The 23660-nt window shown below is 40.1% G+C and overlaps 1 long non-coding RNA gene across 1 annotated transcript in view; it reads left to right on the forward strand.

The window, feature by feature from the left end:
* Positions 1 to 22062, forward strand: part of LOC125079623 (uncharacterized) — a 98968-nt gene extending 76906 nt beyond the window's left edge. The window contains exons 5-6 of the long non-coding RNA XR_007121157.1: positions 21083 to 21183; positions 21981 to 22062. This is a non-coding gene — a long non-coding RNA (uncharacterized LOC125079623). The remainder of the gene's footprint in view (positions 1 to 21082; positions 21184 to 21980) is intronic.
* Positions 22063 to 23660: the final 1598 nt, after the last annotated feature.

Below are 23660 nucleotides of genomic sequence, written 5' to 3' on the forward strand. Positions count from 1 at the left end.
CAAAAGAATAAGTGTAAGATAGATATATTAAGTAGATGCAGCAAGCTCAGATGCCTTCAGGGTTTGGCCAGGTAACTTAAATGTGAAGGGGTGTCTGTTTTGTTCACTAACGTAGCTCAGGTGGCCCAGAGAGGGCCTGGTACACTTAATAAATTATTGTTTGCTAGAAGAATTAATGTAAGTTTTTTTTATTAACTGGATGCAAATTATACATCTGGAATTTTAGTAGTGTTTTGATTGTACAACTATGACTATCTTGACTTACACAACATGAAAGGAGGAAAAAACTAAATTTACTGGTAAATGCAAAGATATTCTGGATAATACTTCTATCTGCTCCATACTAAAAATTTTACTTTCTTTTAGATCCAAAAAATGAGTTTGTTGGTGGGAAATGTATTTCCCAAAAAATGTATGTTAAGATGTAGTGAGAATGTCACATATTGCTGGTGGCAACACTAACTGCTATAACCTTTCTAGAAAGCAATTAAGCATTATGTATCAGGATCTTAAAAAAAAAGTGCTCAGGTTTTCACAAAACAATTCCTTTTCCAGAATCCATCTTCCAAACTGAACTGTGTAGATACAGTAGCCACAGAGCTAGTTATGAATTAGAGATAGTTAAGAAATGAAAGGTTGACCAAAAAACTAAATCAGTAATGGGAAAATGAGTAAGTACATACAATATATTCAAAGTATGGATTAATTTGTGGGCACTACAATCCATGTTTATGAATTGCTTTTAATACCATGGGAAAGGGTTTGTATTAGAATGTTAAGTGAAAAAGAGGATACAAAATTGTATAGGCAGTATTATCACAATAATATACAATACGATTTTTAAAAAGTGGAAATATGCACATATGTGTACTCTTTGGAATTTCTGCCCCTGCTTCTCTATACATTTCTTTACTTGTCATTAACACACACTAGTTTTAAATCAGAAGGGATGTTAATGATAAAATACAAAAACATTTCATTGATTAATCTTAAAAATTCTATGAAATAAAGACAAAGTCAAATGACAAAATAAAATTTATTTTTAAACTTTTACTAAAAGGAAATGTGGACAAATTCCTTTATAATCTGTAGTGGGGAAAGCCTTTCTAACTATGACTCAAATCCTGGGAGCAATAAAAAGAAAACAAAAACTAATAAATTTGAATGCATTAAGGCTTTTTTTTTTAAGATTTTTTACTTATTTAATTTCAGATCGAGATCATAAGTAGGCAGAGAGAGAGAGAGGAGGAAGCAGGCTCCCCGCTGAGCAGAGAGCCCAATTCGGGGCTCGATCCCAGGACCCTGGGATCATGACCTGAGCCGAAGGCAGAGGCTTTAACCCACTGAGCCACCCAGGCGTCCCTCCATTAAGGCTTTTTAATAGAGAAACAAAACATAGGCAAACAACAATAACAACAAAAATAAATGGCAAGGGTGTTTACAACTCTTAATATAAAGGGCTAATTTCCCTATTGCTTAAAGGACTTTTAAAATTGAGAAGAAAAATGGCAAAACCTGATAGAAAAATGGGCATAAAACATGTCCATGCAGGGGCGCCTGGGTGGTTCAGTCAGTTAAGCCTCTGCCTTTGGCTCAGGTCATGATCTTGGAAGGGGGCTCCTGGGATTGAGCCTTGCATCAATCAAACTGATTTCCTGCTCAGTAAGGAGTCTGGTTCTCCCTCTCCCTTCCCCTATGCCCCTGTGCTCTCTGCTCTCTCCTGTGCTCTCTCGCTCTCTCAAATAAATAAATTTAAAAAAAAATAACATGACCATGCAGTTTATAGAAAAAGATATACAAATGACTCTTAAGTATATGATAAGATTCTCAACTTATTTCATAAGAGGACTGTAAATTAAAACCACACTGAGACACCATTTCTTACCTATTAGCTGGCAGAAACCCAAAGCTTGATAATACTGTGAGGCTGTGGGGGAACAGGCCTCTCATAAATTACAGGTAGGGTATAAGAGTGCATTCCTACGGAGGAGAATTTGGCCATAACTATCAAAATTATACACACATTTATTCTTTGACCCACCCATACTCTATGAGAGTGCCCTTCTATTTTTCTTTTTACTCTCCTTGCTCATAACCATGTGTGCAGTTTATAGCTAGTGTGCTATCAAGGTATTCTGAGGAGACTGAGTCTTACTCTTGCCGCTTTCTACAGACAAATCTTTCTGGGAATGATCGGATGGGTCTGTTTGGAAGTCAGTGCTGTTTTTCCATCACCAAGGGGATTGCTGCGGAACGCCGCCCCCAAAGTTCATTATCTCAGCATTTAATGTTTTGTTTTTGTTTTTTCAAAATACAGAAAAGTAATTAGAAGACATGATGGGCAATAACCTCTGTGCCAAATTACCTTGTTTTAATTTGATGATGCTTTTGAATTGTTCAAGCTCAAATAATTAATTTAAAAACTGCCAGTCTCTTGATAGGATTTTTTTTTTTTTTTTTTGGAATGTGCATGCCAAGTATTATAAAGAATGTTTTTCATGGTAAAATCTTAACCCCCTAAGACACACAATGACCACCGGACCACTGATCTGCTTCAAATATTCGAAAGATAATAAGCCACAAGTTCACAGAAGAAAATTATTGCCTGGTGAGCCTCTAGGAGTCTAGGTCTGACTATTTCTTTAGTGACATTTATAAAACCCCATTTCTTTAATCAGATCGTAAGAAGACTGAATCAGGTTTCAGATTCACTCTGGGTTGATAATTGAGCTCATTCCGGAAAGGCCTGAGGAGCACGAAAGCACTGAAGTGAAACCATGGAAATTAGTGATTTGAATAGGAGAATGGTGAACTTCAGTAAAGCGAACATTCCCCATCGGGGCTCTCATGGAACAAGCTTTGCCAAGCTCTAATAAGATTAATGAAGGTAAAATTAAGGCAAACACGGGGAACCTTGTTTTCTATGAAAGGAAAGAAGAGAGGAGGAGAAAAAAGATCAACCTCATTTATACCCTTAACTATACAATCATGGGTCCACGTGGAGGGGCGGGCAACACTCTCCTTCTTGCTGGGGGAATGCAATGACTAGTCCTTTCCCGAGTTGTGGGGTTTGCCTTTGGAATAGTTGGCTTCCTTGAATAAGACCGGACCAAAATTCCGGGCCATCTTTTGTAAATGTTTGTTCTCTACAAGGGCAGGGCGACTTCCTAAGTGGGTAAGCTGGCTGGAGATCTGAGCAAGTTTAGAAAGGAGAGCCAGGCCTGGCCTTGAACTTCACGGGCACTGCGCAAGGCAGTGCACACACCCTTCACCCTGGCTTGGGGCCCTGATGTGCAGCCCCACAGATCTTCCTAATCACTCACTCACATCCCCTCACCACACTGTCCTTGGGGGGAGTCTCCAAACCTGGTAGGCACACCCTGCCTTAGAAACAGTCTTCCCTCAGCTATCTGTGTGGCGTTTTCCCTGTCCTTCTTCAGCGCCTCACTCAAATGCCCCTTTTCAATGAGGCCTTCCGTCAGACCTCCACTGCCCCCAACCCCCTCCCCATCCCCAGCTCCATTTTTCCTCTTTCTCATTGTTATTGCCTTCTAACTTAGTATTAATTATCTTATTCACTGTATTTATTATATGACTCCCCTGGTACAACCTAAGTTCCCTGAGCACAGGTTTTTGTCTGTTTTCTGCTGTGTTCTCACTGATAGAGGAACGGTGCCTGGTGCACAGGAGGCATTTAATAATTTTCGGTTGAATAAGTGAATAAATTATCCTGCACTTGCGTTTAACGTGACCCTATCCACCTTCATCACAATTGTTTTCCTTAGTGGATTTTAAGCTCCACACAATCAGGGATGGTATCTGCGTCCCCCAGTAGATCATCCCAACACCTGGCATCATGCTGGGCACACAAATAGGCCTTCCACAATCACTTATTGAATGAAAGAATTAAACCATCCTAACAATCTTTCTGAATATATCAAAATGGGCATAAAGAGCCACAGATTCTAAGTAACTTTGGGAAAATCTTTTGATCTTAGTGGACTCAGCTTCTGCAAATAAACAACGATAGGACTGGGCCAGAGCAAAATAAGGTCCTGTCTAGTCTTGGGATTCCATGGACCCGTGCCTTCCTAGTGTGTCTTCCTCTCTTCTTCTTATCCAGTTTATTTTTTGAGTATAGTTGACACACAATGTTACATTAGTTTCAGGTGTACAACTTAGTGATTTGACAAGTTTATACATTAGGCTATGCTCACCACAAATGTAGCCACCACCTGTCCCATTACATTACTATTACAATATCATTGACAATATCATTCCTTATGCCATAACTTTGATTCCCAGGACTGTCATTCCATAACTGGAGGCCTTCACCCGTTTCTTCTCAACAACTCTTAAAAGTCCAGATCAAGTATGGTTACTAAGATGTATGCTCTTAGAAATTGTTTGCTGTGGAAGTTGGGGTTCCCAACAGACATTTTAGACAGTCCCAGGGGTTTGAGACATGTACATGGGATGGAAGAAACTGGTTCATCTGTTGATAAGGGAGCTACTGCGCAAAGACTGAGTCTTTCCAAGGATGGATAAATTGATTTCAGATAAGAAAGTTATAATTTTCTTTTTAAAGAAATTTTTAAGAGTTTTTAATTTATTTTAGTTTTTAAAGTTTGTTTGTTTGTTTATTTATTTATTTATTTATTTATTTATTTATTTATTTTTAGTGATTTCTACACCCAGCATGGGGCTTGAACTGATGATCTCGGATTAAGAGTCTCATGCTCCTCAGACTGAGCCAGCCATGCACCACCCGCCTCATAAGCATTTTTAAAAATAGTCTTACTTGTGGGGCACCTGGGTGGCTCAGTGGGTTAAAGCCTCTGCGTTAGGCTCAGGTCATCATCCCAGAGTCCTGGGATTCAGCCCCGCATGGGGCTCTCTGCTCAGTAAGGAGCCTGCTTCCTCCCCTCTCTCTCTCTGCCTGCCTCTCTGCCTATTTGTGATCTCTGTCAAATAAATAAATAAAATCTTTTTAAAAATGTGTTTAAAAAATAGTCTTACTTGTAGTAGTCTATCTGATGGTTAGATCATTTTTATTGTTGTTTGAGATTCAGAAATCTTAGACACGTTACTTCAGAAAATCACAAGACCCACAGAAGTGATAAAAATTGTAGAGTTGAATATCTTCTGCAGTCAGTGAGAATTGACTTAGGGGTGTCTGCTCATTTATTCAGGCCTTTTCAAAAGTTATCCCTTTGTTCTAAATTCTAGGTCACTGTCCTGGTTTCTAGCGTTGGATGCCCATGTGATCTACCAGTACCTCTTGAAATCATGAACTAAAGTCTTGATCAGTTTTCACAGCAGGTGTAAGAAATGGTGTAATTAGTAAAGCATGTAGCAAGATACTTTCATATTTCTACCCCTAGTTTATTTTTAATGTTCTCACTGCCTTAAAAACTCACTGCAAATATTTGGCTTTGATTATGCTATATTTCCAAACCTGCCAGTTTTTTGTGGGCTAGGAATGCCCATGCTTTTATCGAGTCTACATTCTCAATACATCAAGAGGCATGAAAATATTCTGAAGTTGACTGCATTCTGTTTTACATTTTTAAATTTCATTCTAACTCAGATAAAGCTAAGTTTGAATGGTCCTTGCCTGATCACGACCAGTGCTCCCTGGCTCCTCCAAAACATCAAGTCTGTCCCATGCTACACGACCAAGCACCACTGAACAGCTTCCTCGGGATATGGCCAGGTCTCCTTAAACCAGGTGGCCCACCACGGATTGAATCCACCCCCAATGAGGTCTTCAACAGAGACTCAGCCAAGCTGAAAATTGATGGGAACCAATGTTTGATGGTTGAAGAGATGAAATTCAAAGACTCAAGGCAAAGGAGTTCTCTGGAGAGGGAATAGCATGTGCAAAGTTCCTGAGGTGCAAATATGCTTTATATGTACAAGAAATTGAAAAATACTGGTGAGACAGGTGTATGGGAACTGAGAAGTCACATGGAACAAGCCAACCTAAATAAATTTTATTCTTCATTCCCAAGTCTCTGCTGCACAGTTTGGTATAAGTGACAATACTGGCAAGGCTAAATGTTTTGGATTCAGGTTGGAGTTCCCCAAGACAGAGATTAGATCAAAATCCTATTATTGGACTTCTTAGGCTGACTACTCTTTAGCTGGTGGTTGTTTAAATAAAGTTTCTCTACCTCTGCTCTAACTTCTTTGCATTCTAATCTCTACTCTCCCCTTTCTATTCTTAACCACCTTGGCTTCCAACACAGCTGCAATGTCCACAATCCAGGATCACCTGAGCTGGTTCACACCTGTCTTCCTGCCCTGTCAGAGCTTCTTGATAGATGACATAGCAGGTCAGCTTCCTGATTGTAGCCTCTCCCTATATCTGAGAGCTGTTTGTTTTCACCCTTTGTCTTCCTTCCACTTCTGCCTTTCTCTCTTTCTCTCTCTCTGTCTCTCTAACTCACACTTCTGGCAGCCCTACATCCATACTCTCTGGTCCAGGCTGCTTCTAGGTACTCTAGGCTTTGATGGCAGCTTTGTGCCTGGAGCTCACTTCCCCAGCCTGAGGACCAGCCCGATGGCAACATTGAAAGAACCGCTATTGGCTTAGAAGCAATGCTGGCAGCACATAAGGAATTGGAGCTGGGACATCTCTGAAACAACCTGCATGGTGTTTACCTTCAAATATTAACCACCTCTAGGGCACAAGTTTCTGTAGCTCAATCAATTCCTTCCCCCAACTCAGCACCTCCTTATTTTCCAAGCCAAGCAACTTGATATTTTGTTATAGATTTGCATTATCTTTGTTTTGTGAATATTTTAATGTTGCATCCCAACAAGATGTAGAGTTCTTGAAAAGCAAGAACAGTGTCCTGTATTTGATTTGTGTAAATTTTGTTAGCCTTAATAGTGTTGTGCGTACATACAGTGAGAGCCTAATAAACACTGGCTGATTGATCGTTCATTGTCTTAATTCAGCTGGGAGTTTTAGGCACAGGAGCAAAGGTATTGGCAAGTGTAGTCCTTCTTGGTAGATCTGTGTCACTGGAGCTAAATGCTACCTCTAAATGCTGTCTAAAGTTAGAAGCTGGGAGGCTGAGCAGTAGAGCACTCCCACGTCCCTGAAAGGTCCACAGTTGCACAATTCAGGACAAAAGGGCAGCCCTTCCTGCTTCATGTGATAATTAGATTGTTCACTCATTTGGTAATTCAGTGAATATTAGTATTATCTGACTCATGCTCCTCTACTATGTGTGAGGCAACGTGCTAATCACCATGGAGGACATACAAAAAAATTCTGAACCATGATAGTTCACTCAAGGGTGCCTCACTCAGCCTGAATTTCGATCAGATAAAAATCTCAGCTCTTCCTCTCGGAAGAACACTGGGGGCAGAATCTGCAAACAATGGGCATCACACGTCAGTATCTGGGCTGCTGGCTGGATGGACTCTGTCTCTGCTGGAACGTGCTGTCCGGGTGGAAAGCAAAACGATGGTTCAAGACCTTTTTAAATCAGGACCGCCACACTTCAGAACTTCCTTTTTCTTTTTGTAGCAGGATGTCAAATGCATTCCAATAAGCCACAAGAAATCCTGATGGGAGAAAGGAAGATTTTTAACTATGTCATGTTCACAGACGTTATCCTAAAATGGACTTCCAAACTTTATCCATGATCACAAATGTAATAAAACAAAAGGATTTCAAAATCTGTTTCACTTCACTGTGATACTATTATGCTCAACACATGTGCTAAACAGAGGTTTCATTCATTCATTCATTCATTCATTCGGTCAGTCAGTCAGTCATTGGGTTGTCTGTTCTTTCCTTCACATAGTCATTTATTTAACAAATGTTTACTGAGTGCATACTAGGGGCTGCCCACTGTGCTAGGAACTACAGGTAATGTAAAGATGAATAAGATACCACCTCTCCGGCCTTAAAGCACTTAGAAAATGAAAGAAAGGATAAAACATGCCCTTAAAAAACTATGGATAAAATATGTGATAAATTATCCTAGAAAATTAAAGAGCTGAGAGAACAGAGATCTGGCCTGAGACAAGGGCTTCATAGAGGAGGTAGCTGGGGCTGAGGAGAAACGGTGGGAAACGAGGATGTGGAAATGGGAATGGGGTTGAGGATGAGGCATTTTCACCACCAACATAATTAAGCTATAGAGTATTTATATCACACCTGGAAGTTCCTTCATTCCTCCTGTAGTCAGTCTCACCATCCCACACCCCTTGGTCCCACGGAAACCGTAATTTGCTTTCTCATATTGAAATAAGTTTTGCCTGCTCTAGCTTCATTCAATGGAATTTTACAGTATCCAGTCTTCTGGATCTGGCTTTTTTCATCCAACATACTTTGAGATTCTTTAAAGTAAGTGTTCATTCATTCCGGTAGTTTGTTCTTTTTCATTGCTGAGCTGTATTCTACCGTATGGTTGTGCCACACTTTCTTTATTCATTTTAAAAGATTATGAATATGAATATTCATGAACAAGTCTTTGTGTGGACATACGATTTCATTTCTCTTGGATAATACCTAAGAGCAGGGGCGCCTGGGTAGCTCAGTGGGTTAAGCCTCTGCCTTTGGCTCAGGTCATGATCTCAGGGCCCTGGGATCGAGCCCTGCATCGGGCTCCCTGCTTCCCCCCCTTCTCTCTGCCTACTTGTGATCTCTCTCTCTCTGTGTCAAATAAATAAAATCTTAAAAAAAAAAAAAACCCTAAGAGCATAATTCCTGGATTATATGAAAAGTGAATGTTTTCATATAAAAGCAACTGCCAAGCTGTCTTCCAAAGTAACTGCACCATTTTACACTCCCACCAGCAGCCGACGAGAGTTCCAGTTATTCCATCTTCACTCACACTTGGTACTGTGATTCTTTCTAATTTTAGCCATTTTAATATGCATGTAGTGCAATCTCACTGTGGTTTTAATTTGCTTTTCCCTGATGACTAAAGACGTTAAGTATTTTTTTCATATGCTTGTTAGCCATTCGTGTAATTGCTTTAGTGAAGTTTCTGTTCAAATCTTCTGCCTATGTTTAGTTGGGCTTTTGTTTTATTATTGAGTTGCAAGTGCTCATTATATATTTTAGGTTCAAGTCCCTTATCAGGTGTGATATGTTATGAATATTGCCTCCTAGTCAATGGTTTACTTTTTCTTTTACTGTAATGGTACTTTAGAAGAGAAGAAGCTTTAAATTATAATGAAATTCAATCTATCAAGTTTTTTCATTTACAGTTGTATTTTCTGTGTCCTAGCTAAGAAAACTTTGTTTTCCCAAAATCACAAAGACTTTCTTATATGTTTTCTTCTAGAAGTTTGTTTAGCTTTGACTAGTGCTCCACCGAAATCATATTTGTGTTATTACCATTTCAGCATATGATCCATTTTCATTATGATTATGATTAAATTTTATGTAAGATTGGTGGTAAGGGACAAGGTTCATTTTTTCCATATGAATCTGCAGTTGAAACACTTCTACTTCCTGGGGGAAAGAAAACTCTTTCCCTGTTAGATTATTTCAACACTTCTGTCAAAACTCTCCTGACACTTTATGTATCAGTCTCTTTCTGGGCTACATATTTATTCCATTCATCTAGGTATCCATCCTTACACCAAATCTTCACTGTTCAATTTATGTAGCTTCACAGCTTTCAATCAGGTAAAGTCTTTCAATCAGGTAAAGTAATTTCTCCAACATTTTCATCTTTTACAAATTAAGAAAGCCAATTTGATTTGCTTTCATAACAACCTGTTCACCAAGAGCAACAGCAAGATACAGCTATGAATGATATGCACGCCACCACCAATTTCAAATACTTTTCTACTCCAAGTTAAGTTTCTTCACTTAACACAAGCATTACTTCCCCCTCAACACTGTGCTCCACCAAAATTCATATCTGTGTTATTACCAGATACATAAATTATTTTATCTTCAGTGCTGAACTTTTTTTTTTTTTTTTGACAGACAGAGATCACAAGTAGACAGAGAGGCAGGCAGAGAGAGAGGAAGGGAAGCAGGCTCCCTGCTTCACAGAGAGCCCGATGTGGGGCTTGATCCCAGGACCCTGGGATCATGACCCGAGCCGAAGGCAGAGGCTTTAACCCGCTGAGCCACCCAGGCGCCCCTTCGGTGCTGAACTTTTAAACTAACTTTATGATAGCATTCACAATAATGGAAGAAATGGCAGGCGTTTCAGCCTTGACCAAATGAACTTTCGAGTAGTTTATTTACTCTTATTTCATGAATTGAATTAAAACGTGGAATCACTATTGAGATTAATTTCGGTGTCTATTTGAAATAGTTGCTATAATGCATATAAATCAGGCATCATTTAATTATTTGCAAACTTCTTCTGCTAATGGAGCCAATGCCTTAACAGTTTTTGCTTTTATTTCTTGTAAACGCACAAGAAAGACAAATATATTGGGTGTCTCTTGTTCACTTCCGGTCATCTCAGCCTCCCTGGTTCTGCCTGGGTGCCACACTAGAGCACCCTCAAAGTCTTTCGTCTCAGCTCTGCACCTTTAGTTTGGATTTCTTCCTTGCGCTCCAGAGCTTCCTTGTAAGACGCCTTGCAGAATATTTGGCATACATGTACTAGCTAGCAATAAGCTAATGGTCCCTGGAAGGAACTTATAACCAATGGGACCAGTCACTAAATCCTATCCCTTTCTTCATTACAAGGGCTTTCTTGAGATGAGTTTAATATGGCTCGTCAGGCAATCTCATGGACAGAACAATAAGTCACATGGAGTAGTGGTCAACTTTGAGAGCACTCCTGTATGTTGACTCTGCCTCCTTCCCTCCTTTGCTCTTCCTTTCCCTAATCTCTCCTATCCAAATCTCAGTCACCAATAAAATATTTGAATATAAAGATTTATCTTACATGAGCTTTTTTGGGGAAACCAGGTAAAGAGAATTCAAATTCAAGAAGTTAAATTAGGGGGATCTGGGTAGTTCAGTTGGTTAAGTGACCCATTCTTAATTTTGGCTCAGGTCATGACCTCAGGGTCATGAGATCAATTCCCACATCTGGCTCTGCACTCTGCAGGGTATCTGCTTCTCTCTCCCTCCCTCTGCCTCTCCCCATCCTAGTGCACATGCTCTCCCTCTCTCTAAAATAAATAGATAAATCTTTTAAAAAGATATATCCAAATTAATTAGTAAAAAGGAGAAATCATGCTTTAACAAGTGACACCTGAATATAACTTCGGAAGCCACGTGTCTTGTGTTCTTAAACTAACTACTAGCCTAATACTTCTTCAGAACATTGTCTTCTAATTTTCATTAGTCAGTGATATTCACTATAGATCCCATAACAGATGGGATGTAATATTATGTGCAAGTTCATCGACTTCAAGATGCAAATTTTTTTATAAAACAAAACTTCTGGGGGCGCCTGGGTGGCTCAGTGGGTTAAGCCGCTGCCTTCGGCTCAGGTCATGATCTCAGGGTCCTGGGATCGAGTCCCACATCGGGCTCTCTGCTCGGCAAGAAGCCTGCTTCCCTCTCTCTCTCTCTCTCTCTGCCTTCCTCTCCGTCTACTTGTGATCTCTCTCTGTCAAATAAATAAATAAAATCTTTAAAAACAAAAAACAAAACAAAACAAAACAAAAACTTCTGTCCATCTTTCCTCCCTCCCCCTACCTTCCTTCCCTCTCTTCCCTCCTCCCTCCCTCCCTTCCGTCTTTCCTCCCCCCAACCCTTTTCATTACTGCTACAGAGAATACTGTAGTGTGCTGTCCAGATTCCCCCTGCAGGACCGTAGCAAGGTTCTTCCAGGTGCTGGGAATGCTGGCTGTTGACAGCTCACAGTTAATTCCATATCCAGGAATTGCCTTTGGCTGAGATATTCAAAGTAAAGTTCTTTCCCCCAGTGTGTGTGTGAGGGGTGCGGGTAGCTCCCACCCTATAAAATCGGTAAATGGCAGCGGGATGGAAGGTGGTGGTGAGATATAAAGATGTGGCCCACTTGCCTCACTTCAGGACAACCTTGATAGAGCAGGCAATTCCAGAAGCCCCATGGGATCAGCGGAGGCTTCGGCTGCACCTGCATCACAAATCAATTTTCCTACTGCCCAATCTTGCTTCCCTCGATCGCTCACAGGTGTTGTTCCCAATAAACTCCCTGGAGACAAACCTCCATTTCAGAGTCTGTTCCTCAAAAATCCAGTCTAAGACAGCTGTCGAAAGGGTTTTTTGCAACATTTTTTAAAAGCATTTCTAAACAATGAAATAAATGTTATTTTCATCATGCAATAAATAATAAAGCCTCTGACCTCTGTACTAAGAGTGTTGAGGCTATTCTGTACTCATTCTTTGGTAGTACTGTTCAGCCTGTATTCCCTGCATACATTTCATGTACACCTGACCCATAATTTCCCCATTGCTCTCTGACCCACCCACTCATGGTCTGGCAGGTGTACCAACAGACCAGCAGAAATAGCATCATTGACTGTCTCTCCCACCATCTCTGGAGATAGAAGGACTTAGCTGGCATGACTGATCCTATCTGAGGGCACTTTGGTTTTCATCAGCAACCACTCTGCACTCTGTCCTTGAAAGGAAGGTGTTGATTACTTTGCACCTTGAAAGGGTCCAGTAAGGAGAAGCGGATTTGTCTCCAGATCAAATTATGTGTTAAGGTGAGAATTCCATCCATTACGCAACCATTTCACATGACAGAATCCGGATGTCCACAGTGGAGGTCAAAACCCTCCCAGCTACTCATTCCACTATAAATAAAAATATCCCATTAAAAAATGAAACACAAATGCTGGTACAAATGCTGGATGGGAGTTAGGAAAATAGGCACAAAGTGTGTCTGGGGTAAACCAACACACACAGTCACCCTAATTTATAGATAACAGAATGACAATGAGGCTGTGTGTTCAAGAACATTCTCTTACACCCTACAAACTTTAGTGGTTGCAGGAGTGCCCTTGGCAACACCAATACAACCAAAATAGCTCAGAGAATTCTCCATTCTATAAACTAAAATTCTCCATTCTATAGTACACCCTTGGGAGATGTCACAGAAGTTAGTGATAACCCAGCAGCACGGTCTTGATGAATATACAGTAGGTAGAGATCTTTATCCATACAGGATGTAAGATAACCAGGGTCTTAATGATGAAAAACAACAAACCCATACTGCCAAGGGTCAATAGCCAATTTCCAGAGTTTCTGTGATAAGTACATGTCAAAATTTCCTCTAGTCAAGGTGATGGCATCCATGGCCGGTGTGAGCAGAATCAGAAGTTTAGATAGGTAAAATGACCATTTTAGATAAGGTAGACTTAATTGAACAACTTAAATGTGACTGGTTGCATTCTATTTATGTTAGGAAAAAAGTAAATATCTCAAAGGGTGGAAAAATCAAATAGAATTTACTTTATCAACACAGGTTCTGGGCCTCTCCACTAAGGATTCCAATTGTGTTATTTAAAATCAGAGGCCTGGGATGCCTGGGTGGCTCAGTCAGTTAAACCACTGCCTTTGCCTCAGGTCATGATCCCAGAGTCCTGGGATCGAGTTCTGCCCAGGCCTCCTTGCTCAGCAGGGACCCTGCTTCTCTCTCTGACTCTGCCTGCCACTCTGCCTGCTTGTGCTCTCCCTCCGTCTCTGACAAATAAATAAATAAAATCTTTAAAAAATAAAATAAAATCTGAGGCCTCTGTGGCAACTGTAGAAATACCTAGCTTTTACACTTGAAATATTGGAGAATGGAGTCACTTACTGGTTAAATTTAGAAAGATGTCAACTAAATCTTTTTTTTTTTTAAAGATTTTATTTATTTATTTCACAGAGAGAGATCACAAGTAGGCAGAGAGGCAGGCAGAGAGAGAGGGGGAAGCAGGATCCCCGCTGAGCAGAGAGCCCGATGCGGGACTCGATCCCAGGACCCTGAGATCATGACCCGAGCTGAAGGCAGAGGCTTAACCCACTGAGCCACCCAGGTGCCCCTCAACTAAATCTTTTAATCTAATATCAGATACAGATTTCTGTGTTAGAACTTCATACACTTTAAAGGGATGTCTGGGTGGTTAGGTCCGTTGAGCCTCCAATTCTTGGTTTTGGCTCAGGTCATGATCTCAGGATCTTGAGATTGAGCCCCAAATTGGGCAAAGTCTGCTTGAGATTCTTTCCCCCTCCCATTCCCTTCCCTTCTCCTGTTCCTCCCCTTCATGTTCTCTCTCTCTCTCTCTCTCTCAATCTCTCAAATAAATAAAATCTTTAAAAAAAATAAGAATTTTACACACCTTAAATCTCTATTGGAACCCCATGGCCTTGTGATAATTAAATTAATTAATACATGCAAAACACTTAGAATAGTGCCTGACACCTGGTAAATAACTTTGTAAATGTAAGATGCTGGTATTAATTTTCTTTTGGGGAGAATTAGAAACAGGAGAAATTTCAGAAATAGAGTTAATGGAAAAATCTTCAAGCAACTTTTGAAATGTCTGTTTGGGATTTTTCCATTCATTATTCATTTATTCAACAAAGTATTTGTTCAGCACTTGGTTGTTGTAACTATTCCGATTATTTGAGGCTGCCTGTCATGTAATCAATATAATTTAATCACACCAACATATGATCAAAACAATTCTATTGTCACATCTAATTCTTTAACCAGTCGCAACGGACTCAGATAAACCATATAATAAAAATTTATGAAGAAAATAGCATTTAAAATAGTTTGTAGATTAAATGAATTCATTCTGATATTCAATTTCCAGACAATAATTGCCCTTCAGAAATGCCAGCAAGACACAAGAAACTGTAAAGTCAGAGAAATGTGAACATTAACCGAACAGCAGGGTCAGTTATGATGTCATTAAATAAAACACACACTCACATAAGCAGAAGCCAAACAGACCATAAAACAGTTGATTCCTTTCCACATAGAAAGACCAAACACATCTATCTTAAGAGTGGGGACTATGTATGCCAATTAAGTTGTATATTAGATATTTTCCATCAACTGAACAAGTATAATCAGAAGCTCCCAGGATTTGATTAAAAAAAAATACATTTAAAGCATGTGACAGTATTAAATAATTTTAGCCAAAAAAAAAAAAAAAAAAACCACACACCCACCAACAAAGCATCAATAAAAAAATTTGGTACTCCTAAATATTTTTTAATATAATGGGTTAAATAAGATACATCAAAATGAAAGTGTAATAGATATAATTAGTAGTCATTTGTAAGTTTTGGCAAAAACTTTGGGCAATTTTTTTAAAAGACTTATTTATTTATTTATTTATTTGACAGAGAGAACGAGAAAGCACAAGCAGGGGGAGCAGCAGAGGGAGAGGCAGAAGCAGGCTCCCTGGAGCCTGATGTGGGACTCGAACCCAAGACCCTGGGATCATGACCTGAGCTGAAGGCAGATGCTTAACCCTCTGAGCCACCCAGTCATCTTGTCCCAGCAATTTAGAAACAAATTATTATGATAGCTGAACCACAAATCCTCTTACAACATTAAAGGAGGGTATAATATATTTGGCAGCCAACAGAAAATTTAAAATAATTTGTATGCTAGAAAATTAGGTTATTTTTAATGCACATCTTGAAAGGAGTTCAAAGAATCATATGACACTGTCAAAAAAACTTTTTTTCTATTTATGAATGAAATCTCTCAATTCTTACCTATAAAAATAGATTGGAATGGAATTGATGCAAAAACGTTATTTTGGGAATAAGTAATATCCATGATATATAAATCCATCTTTAGAAGCCCATCTGCCTCAATAATCGTTTGTTTTTTGGGGTCAATAATTATTTATCAAAATATGTGACATATTTTATAATCTTCTGCTTAGGTGGGTATTGCCATGTACTGAATAACTGTAATAAAAATTCAACCCTCAAGAGAACAGTTTCTTTCTTGGGGGTTTATGATCATAGAACATTTATTAAATTTCAATTTATTTACATATTTCCATGGCAGAGAACTATGAGAGAGTCATCAATAAAAGTCTGCCAAGATTAGGGGCGCCTGGGTGGCTCAGTGGGTTAAGACCTCTGCCTTAGGCTCAGGTCATGATCCCAGGGTCCTGGGATCGAGCCCCACATCGGGCTCTCTGCTCAGCGGGGAGCCTGCTTCCTCCTCTCTCTCTTTCTGTCTGCCTCTCTGCCTACTTGTGATCTCTGTCTGTCAAATAAATAAATAAATAATCTTAAAAAAAAAAAGTCTGCCAAGATTAAAATAATTTACATGAGGGTGAAGCTGATGGTGGAAGTACAATGAAAATATAAATTCAAGTGGAAAGAGAAATGATATAAAATACTGACTACTAAAAGAGTGGATTTGTGTAATATTTCAAAGGGCAAGGAAAGGCATCGGGTCACTGAAATACTTTACATATTTAAAGTCCAGTTTTAGGGACTCCTGGGTGGCTCCATTGGTTCAGTGCCTGCCTTTGGCTTAGGTCATGATCCCAGGATTCTGGGATCGAGTCTCACCCACATCAAGCTCCCTGCTCAGCAGGGAGTCTGCTTCTCCCTCTGACCATGCTTTGCTTCTCTCTCAAATAAATAAATAAAATCCCTTAAAAAAATAAAATAAAATCAGGGACACCTGGATGGCTCAATGATTAAGTGTCTGCCTTCAGCTTAGGTCATGATCCCAGGGTCCCGGGATCGAGCCCGCCTGTGGCTTCTTGCTCAACGGGAAGCTTGCTTCTCCCTCTCCCCATGCTTGTGTTCCCTCTCTTGCTGTGTCTCTCTCTGTCAAATAAATAAATTAATTAAGTATTTAAAAAATAAAGTCCAGTTTTATTTTAAAATGTCAGTGTTTACAATGAACCAGAAATTATTTCATCTGCAACTTTCTAAACTCATAATACTATTTTTTTAGAAAAAAAAATTATTTATTTCTTTATTTATTGAGACAGAGAGACTGAGAGAGCAGCAGGGAGAGGGAGGGGGAGAGTCTTGAGCAGACTCTGCACGGAGCGCAGAGCTCAACATGGGGCTCAATCTCATGACTCTGAAATCACGACCTAGCTAGATACTTAAGCGACTGTGCCACCCCGGTGCGCCATGGTAACACTTTTTGATGGTCTACATAAATTGTGCAAGGGGATGCATAGTTTTTCAAAATGGAGTTGGTATGTATAAGAGCGACACCCTGGAAGATTCCTGTGGCTCTCCCTGTCTGCAGACACAAGGTCCACACCGAATCCAGAAGGATGAAGAATCCGCCGAGTGATGAAGAATCCGAGTCTTGGACTAGGGACTGGGTGGGGCAGCTCTTGCAAGGCAGCAGGAAAGGCTGGGAGACTGAAGAGGAAGACTGACATAGTGAAGACAAGTGTTTCAGTACAGCTGGAGTGAGGCACCGAGCCGGTAGCTGAAGCTACAGGGGTCGACAAAATCGTCTGGCTGGAAAGTTAGAATAAGCACAGAGGCGGAGGGCAAGGATGGCGCTTCAGGGACAGAAGAGTTCGAGAGGAATCCCTAGGGACTCTAGAAACGTATGATTCAATCAGTGGGAAGGGAATGGAGAGTAGGTATTCTGAAAGCCAGCTGGGAGAGTTTTAACAAAGGGAATTGACAACAGCGTCCATTGGACTTAAAGGTAAGAGGGTTTGCTGGAGAATGTGTTAGTTAGGGGTCTCTGGGGGGCATGCCTGAGAAAGCAGTTTAAGCAGCAAACGGGGTAGTGTGAAAAGTCAGAGCCAGAGTTGAACCCCGAAGCAGGCAGCTGCAGGAACTTAACTGGGAGCACTGGCGGGACTCCTCAGGGTGAAGCCACGCTTCACCAACTCAGCCCCTGTCACTCCCCCAGTCCCTGGGTTTCTATTCAAACGTCTGAGAGACTGGCCCAGCTCAGGTCAGGTGTCTCCTCTTCCATAATCAGCCATGGCCATGGGGTATGATAACACAGCACAAATGGCTGGTGCGGGGTTATTCCTACCTATTTGGGGCTGAGTTAGGGAAACAGGACCCACTGTGAGCAGGGAACTATCCTGGCCGGGGTCCCCAAAAGATTGTCTCTGCAGAAGTCACAGGATCAGAAGTCAGACTGCAGTGTTCAAGGAGTGAATGGGAAATGAGAAAGTCGGCTTTGAAGAACTTGGCCGTGATAGGACAGAGAGAAGTGGTAACCAGAGTGACTGGATTAAGAGAGGGTATCACCAATGGAGCCTTCTATACATGTCCAGGGTTTCCCTTCTCTCCCATCCACATAAGAATCTGCTCTTAAAACCCATCTATGATAGTTTCTCAATGTGCTTGAGCCATAAAATCATTGATGGCAGCAGAGGGGGTGGGGTTGGTGGTAGGAGAACATGGACTCTAGTTACAGAAGTTCTTCATATCTCCAAGGCACAAGTTTCTAATATAAAAAAATGGGGAATAATAAGAATTGTGGAGGAAAAAAAGAATTGTGGAATAAGTAAATAACAAAACATATGTAACTCTTTTATAAACTGTAAAAAAACAAACAGATAATACAATGTAACATCCATAACAAACATGCAAAGTAGAACTGGCTCACATACACAAACTATACTCCTGAAAATTCTATGCATTTGTTAGTCCAGTAATAGTTTTGTTTTGGAGAGTTTAGAACTTTGGAGCTGAAAAGGTTTATAATGATTATCTTCACAAACTCTGATTTTGTTTAAAAGAAATGTGCCCAGGGGCGCCTGGGTGGCTCAGTGGGTTAAGCCGCTGCCTTCGGCTCAGGTCATGATCTCAGGGTCCTGGGATCGAGTCCTGCATCGGGCTCTCTGCTCAGTGGGGGGCCTGCTTCCCTCTCTCTCTCTCTCTGCCTGCCTCTCTGTCTACTTGTGATCTCTCTCTGTCAAATAAACAAATAAAGTCTTTAAAAAAAAAAAAAAAGAAAAGAAATGTGCCCAGGGGTGCCTGGGTGGCTCAGTGGGTTAAGCCTCTGCCTTCTGCTCAGGTCATGATCTCAGGGTCCTGTGATCGAGCCCCACATCGGGCTCTCTGCTCAGCAGGGAGCCTGCTTCCCCCTCTCTCTCTGCCTGCCTCTCTACCTACTTGTGATCTCTGTCTGTCAAATAAATAAATAAAATCTTAAAAAAAAAAAAAAAAAGAAAGAAAGAAAGAAAGAAAAAGAAATGCACCTGGGTGGCTCAGTTGGTTAAGCTACTGCCTTCCGCTCAGGTCATAATCCTAGAGTCCCAGGACCTCATGATCCTAGAGTCCCAGGATCGACTCCTGCATCAGGCTCCCTACTCATCAGGGAGTCTGCTTCTCCCCCGGCCCTCCTCCCTCTCATGCTCTCTCTCTCTCTGTCTCTCATTCTCTCTCCCTCTCAAATAAATAAAATCTTAAATAAAAGAAAAAAGGAACATGCTCAGAGACACTTAATAACTCAAAGTCACACAGCTACTAAGAGACAGGCTGAGAACTTGACTCAAACATTCCTTAGTATGCAACTTCTTGCATTTGATTTACATGTTGAAGTGTAACATACTTTTTCTGCTAAAGCTTATGTGTTTTTTTCAAGTTCTTTCCACTATAGTGAAATCTACGGAAATAAGAGAGAGAGATCTACGTTGTATCATCTCAAAGGGGAAGAGAAATTTCTTTGGATCACAGAGTCTTTGCCTTCTAGTTGTAGGGATAAAGAAATCACACTGGTATAGCTGAAGGGAATGGCTACTTTGGGTCAGCAGCAGCCTGAGAATATGTAGCCGTCTTGGGCACAACAGGTTTGAATCTTGGCAGGGTCAACATGACAGCTTAACCTTTTAAGACAGATAAGTTGAGTTCTTGGAATGCCCCTGTTTAGTGGGTTTGCAGGGGTCTTTTGGATGAGCCCTTTGCTAAGTGAAGTCTGTTTTGCATCAACTCTCGAGATAGTCGAAGACTGGATCTCCACGAAGCCAAAGCCAGCAATAGGAAATTCAGTCTATCAGCTCTTTATTTGGCATGGGAGAGATTGCGGTATTGACCACTGCAGCAGTATTGACCGTATTGAACTTTGGAAACCATCTACATGCTCAAAAATTAGGAAATGTTTACATGAATTACGGTCTATTTGTATGAAGGAATATTGTGTGGCCAATGAGATTTTGCTTTCTTAGAATCTAGGCATCTTCTACAGCTAATTTTTAAAAAATGGTTTAATTTCTATTTTTGACACATGTTGCCACAGCATTGACTCAGCCCGGTGAAATCTTATATAAGTCCCTCTATAATGTTTCCACTTACCAGTTATTGCATTGTCTACTCCATCCTGCAGCCTCTTAACCATTGACCACCACAGAAAACTTCTGAGTTCCAACAGAACTCATGAGGATGGAGGTGTAGTTGTGTAACTCCAGAAGTGGATTTTAATTCTTTATAGTATACTGGAAGATGGGAAAACTCTTGAAAAGTTAAAGTGCTACATAAATTTCAGGGTCATTTCTCTGTTAAATACTTCTCCTAGTCTAATTAAATAATTAAATGCTTTTTCTACTAAGTACATACTTTCTCAGTGTCTAATTCTGGCACTATAAGAACAGTACTAATAAATGCAGACAGGTTCTGATCAAAAACTCTGTAATACCAAGTTTTAGAAAGTATATGGAGAAAGTGAAACCCTCAAACATGTGGGAATGTAAACTGGTGCAGCCATTTTGGAAAACAGTTTGGCAGTTCCTCAAAATGTTAAATATGGAGTTACGATATGATCCAGAAATTCTACTCCTAGGTATATATACACGTATGAGAAATTAAAACGTTGTCCACATAAAACTTGTGCATGAATGGTAAGAGCCCAAACGGAGAACAGTCCAAATTTCCATCTGAATGGAAATTGACAAATGGATAGACAAAATGTAGTATATCCACACAGTGGCATTCTATTCACCCACAGAAAGGAATGAAGTACTGATGTCTTCTACAACATGCATCAACCTGGGAAACATTACACTCAGTGAAAGAAGCCAGTCACCGAAGACCACATAACGTGTGATTCCATTTATATGAAACATCCAGGATAGGCAAATTTACAGAGACAGAAGGTAGAGTAGAGGTTGCCTAAGGCTGAGGGGTATTTGGGGAGAAAATGGGGATTGACCACTAACGGATATGGTTTCCTTTCAGAGTAGTAAAACGTTCTCAGATGGATTAGGGTGCTGGTTACACAGCTCAGTGAACATACCAAAACCCATTGAACTGGCCACTGTGAATCGGCGAGATGTAAGGTATGTGAATTGTAGCTCAATACGGCTATTAAAAAAATAAACTCAGATACAAAAAGGCTCTTTGATTAGGAGCAAGGTCACACACACTGGGAAGTGGAATACTGAAAGGTTTGAGATGCCTGAAAGGTAAGATTTCAAACGAATGGGAAAAGGTGTATCCGAATCCACCAACAAATGGGGATAACACCCAATCGAAAACTCAGATCAGAAGCGCAACAGATCCAGACTAATTTTTAAGACACAATCAAATGGTGGATGACAAAGCTGGTGCAATTACAGAAGCTAAATATAAACAAAAGCGTTCGGCTGTATACCTGTCCCATCAAAATAATTTAAGTTACCACAAAAGTCCGTGGAAAACCACGATTTGCATGGTATTTGGTAATACCAGCTCTGTGATTTCCTTAACCCATTGATCCTAACCTGCCTATCAGAAGCGGAGACAACGTTGATATATCTTTTGCCTTAGCCAGAGGGAGGAAGACATTCCCACATAATAATCACATCCTTATAGAAATTGAAAACGTATGTTCCAGCCATGGTGGTCTTACAAAAATATAAACCCATACAGGGATTCTCAATTCTGTGTCATCATTCATTTTGCTCACTGGAATGACCAGAGCTTTGCCAGGCTATACGATGACGGATCGCTTTTTCATAAAAGGATATTTTATGAAATATTGAAATGTACCCCATTTCTACCTGATAAATGCCGGGACCTGTAAACTTTGAACCCTCGTTGGCCTTTGTTGCTTGTGACCTTGTTTAAATGATTAATGTTCTTTTAACAACTGCAGGCTGCGAGGGGAGGCCTGCACAGACTGTGTACAGATCCTTTATTTGAGGCAAAATCAAGTTGTTCAAACATAGAACTGCTCACGAGGTATGCTCTAGGACATGCAGAGTTGTATCATTTTTTACTTCAGTCGCCCTACCAAAGGCCAGTGTTGTATTTTTGTGATGCATGTTTTTTATTTTAAAAAGTTGCAAAGGTCCCCTCCGTTTTTTAATTCTTGCCCCCAAAACTGTTGACACAATTTCTCCGTCATCCCCAAACTCAAAGTGAGTGGACAGATAAGATTATTTTATCACACATTTAAAAATATTATTGTTTTATCAAAGTTCAGGAGCATTTTGTACCACTCTGCCGCTATCATCAAAGTTGGGGAATTGAATCATTACGGAGCTATCTGAAGTCTCAGGCCCCACAACTCTATCCACTGTTAATATCCATCACTTAAATATCAAAGATCTGCATTTGCCAGACGTCAATAGAACTCTCGTTCAGGGACTCAAGGAAAAATGGACTGGATCTTTCTTCATTAACATCACTCTGGAAATAGTGAAGACATAACAAATTTTTCTCACTGGTTTTACACCAAAACTGAAAACAAAAGCAAAAAAAAAAAAAGTTCTTCTGGCCTACAAAATGTTTTATGAACCCAATGTTCCCTGAAAAGATTCATAGGAAATAAATAAAATTCGAAGTCTTTAGCAGCTTGCTTGGTATACATCATTACTTCCACTGGGTAAAAAGATATGTGCAATTCTAAAATGAATGTGTTTAATAAAGTACATTTTCTTAGGACTACAGTAAGAAAGATCCTCCTTGTTTAGGGATAAAGGAGAGTGAGAGGGTTACCCTATTCCGGTTAGGGGGAGCAACTATGTTTTAAAGATATCATCTATCATGAAATCAATGGATTATCACATCAGCACTACAAACAAGGCATTTCTTTTTTTTTCAATTAAGTTTTTGTTTAAATTCCAGTTAACTAACATACGGAGTATTATTGGTTCCAGGCATAGAATTTAGTGATTCAACACTTCCATACAACACCCAGTGCTCATCACAAGAGGTGTTCTCTTTAATCCCCGGCCCCCGGTCCCCCCATTCCATCACCCACCTCCCCTCTGGTAAGCGTCCATTTGTTCTCTATAGTTAAGCATATCCAACAAGACATTTCTTACCTTATTCAGGATTCACATCACTGTTAGTAGGGTTTGGGGTTAGCAATTTACATAAAATATCACTAGAGGTAAGTTGCCTTTTTTTTTTTTTTTCTTAATGGCTCCAAGGTTAAAGTTGAAAATACCAACTTGAGGTTGTGCAGAGATGTGGCCATATTGAATGTCATTTCCACATTTTCCAGTAAATCACTTCATTATCCATAATAATAATCTTCACTGGCTTTACAAGTAATTGCTTTGCTAAACTTAAAGGAAGTCTGATTTTAATTTGCTATCTACATCTACATTCTCATATTCTTTTTATAGATTTTTAACAAGTTATCAGTAGAATCTTCTTTCACTCAAACATAAGTGAAAGTTTTATCTATCTTGAGATATCACTAAAATAATTTATTGCTGGGGAAACAAAACCTTTTGTCTCAAAATATATTTCTTCCCGACAGCTGTGGTATTTCAGGGAAAGCACCAAAGCTATGATGGTCTGGACTGCAATCAACCATTCTTAA

Source organism: Lutra lutra, chromosome 10 (assembly GCF_902655055.1).
Source record: "Lutra lutra chromosome 10, mLutLut1.2, whole genome shotgun sequence".
In the NCBI taxonomy this organism is placed as follows: domain Eukaryota; kingdom Metazoa; phylum Chordata; class Mammalia; order Carnivora; family Mustelidae; genus Lutra; species Lutra lutra.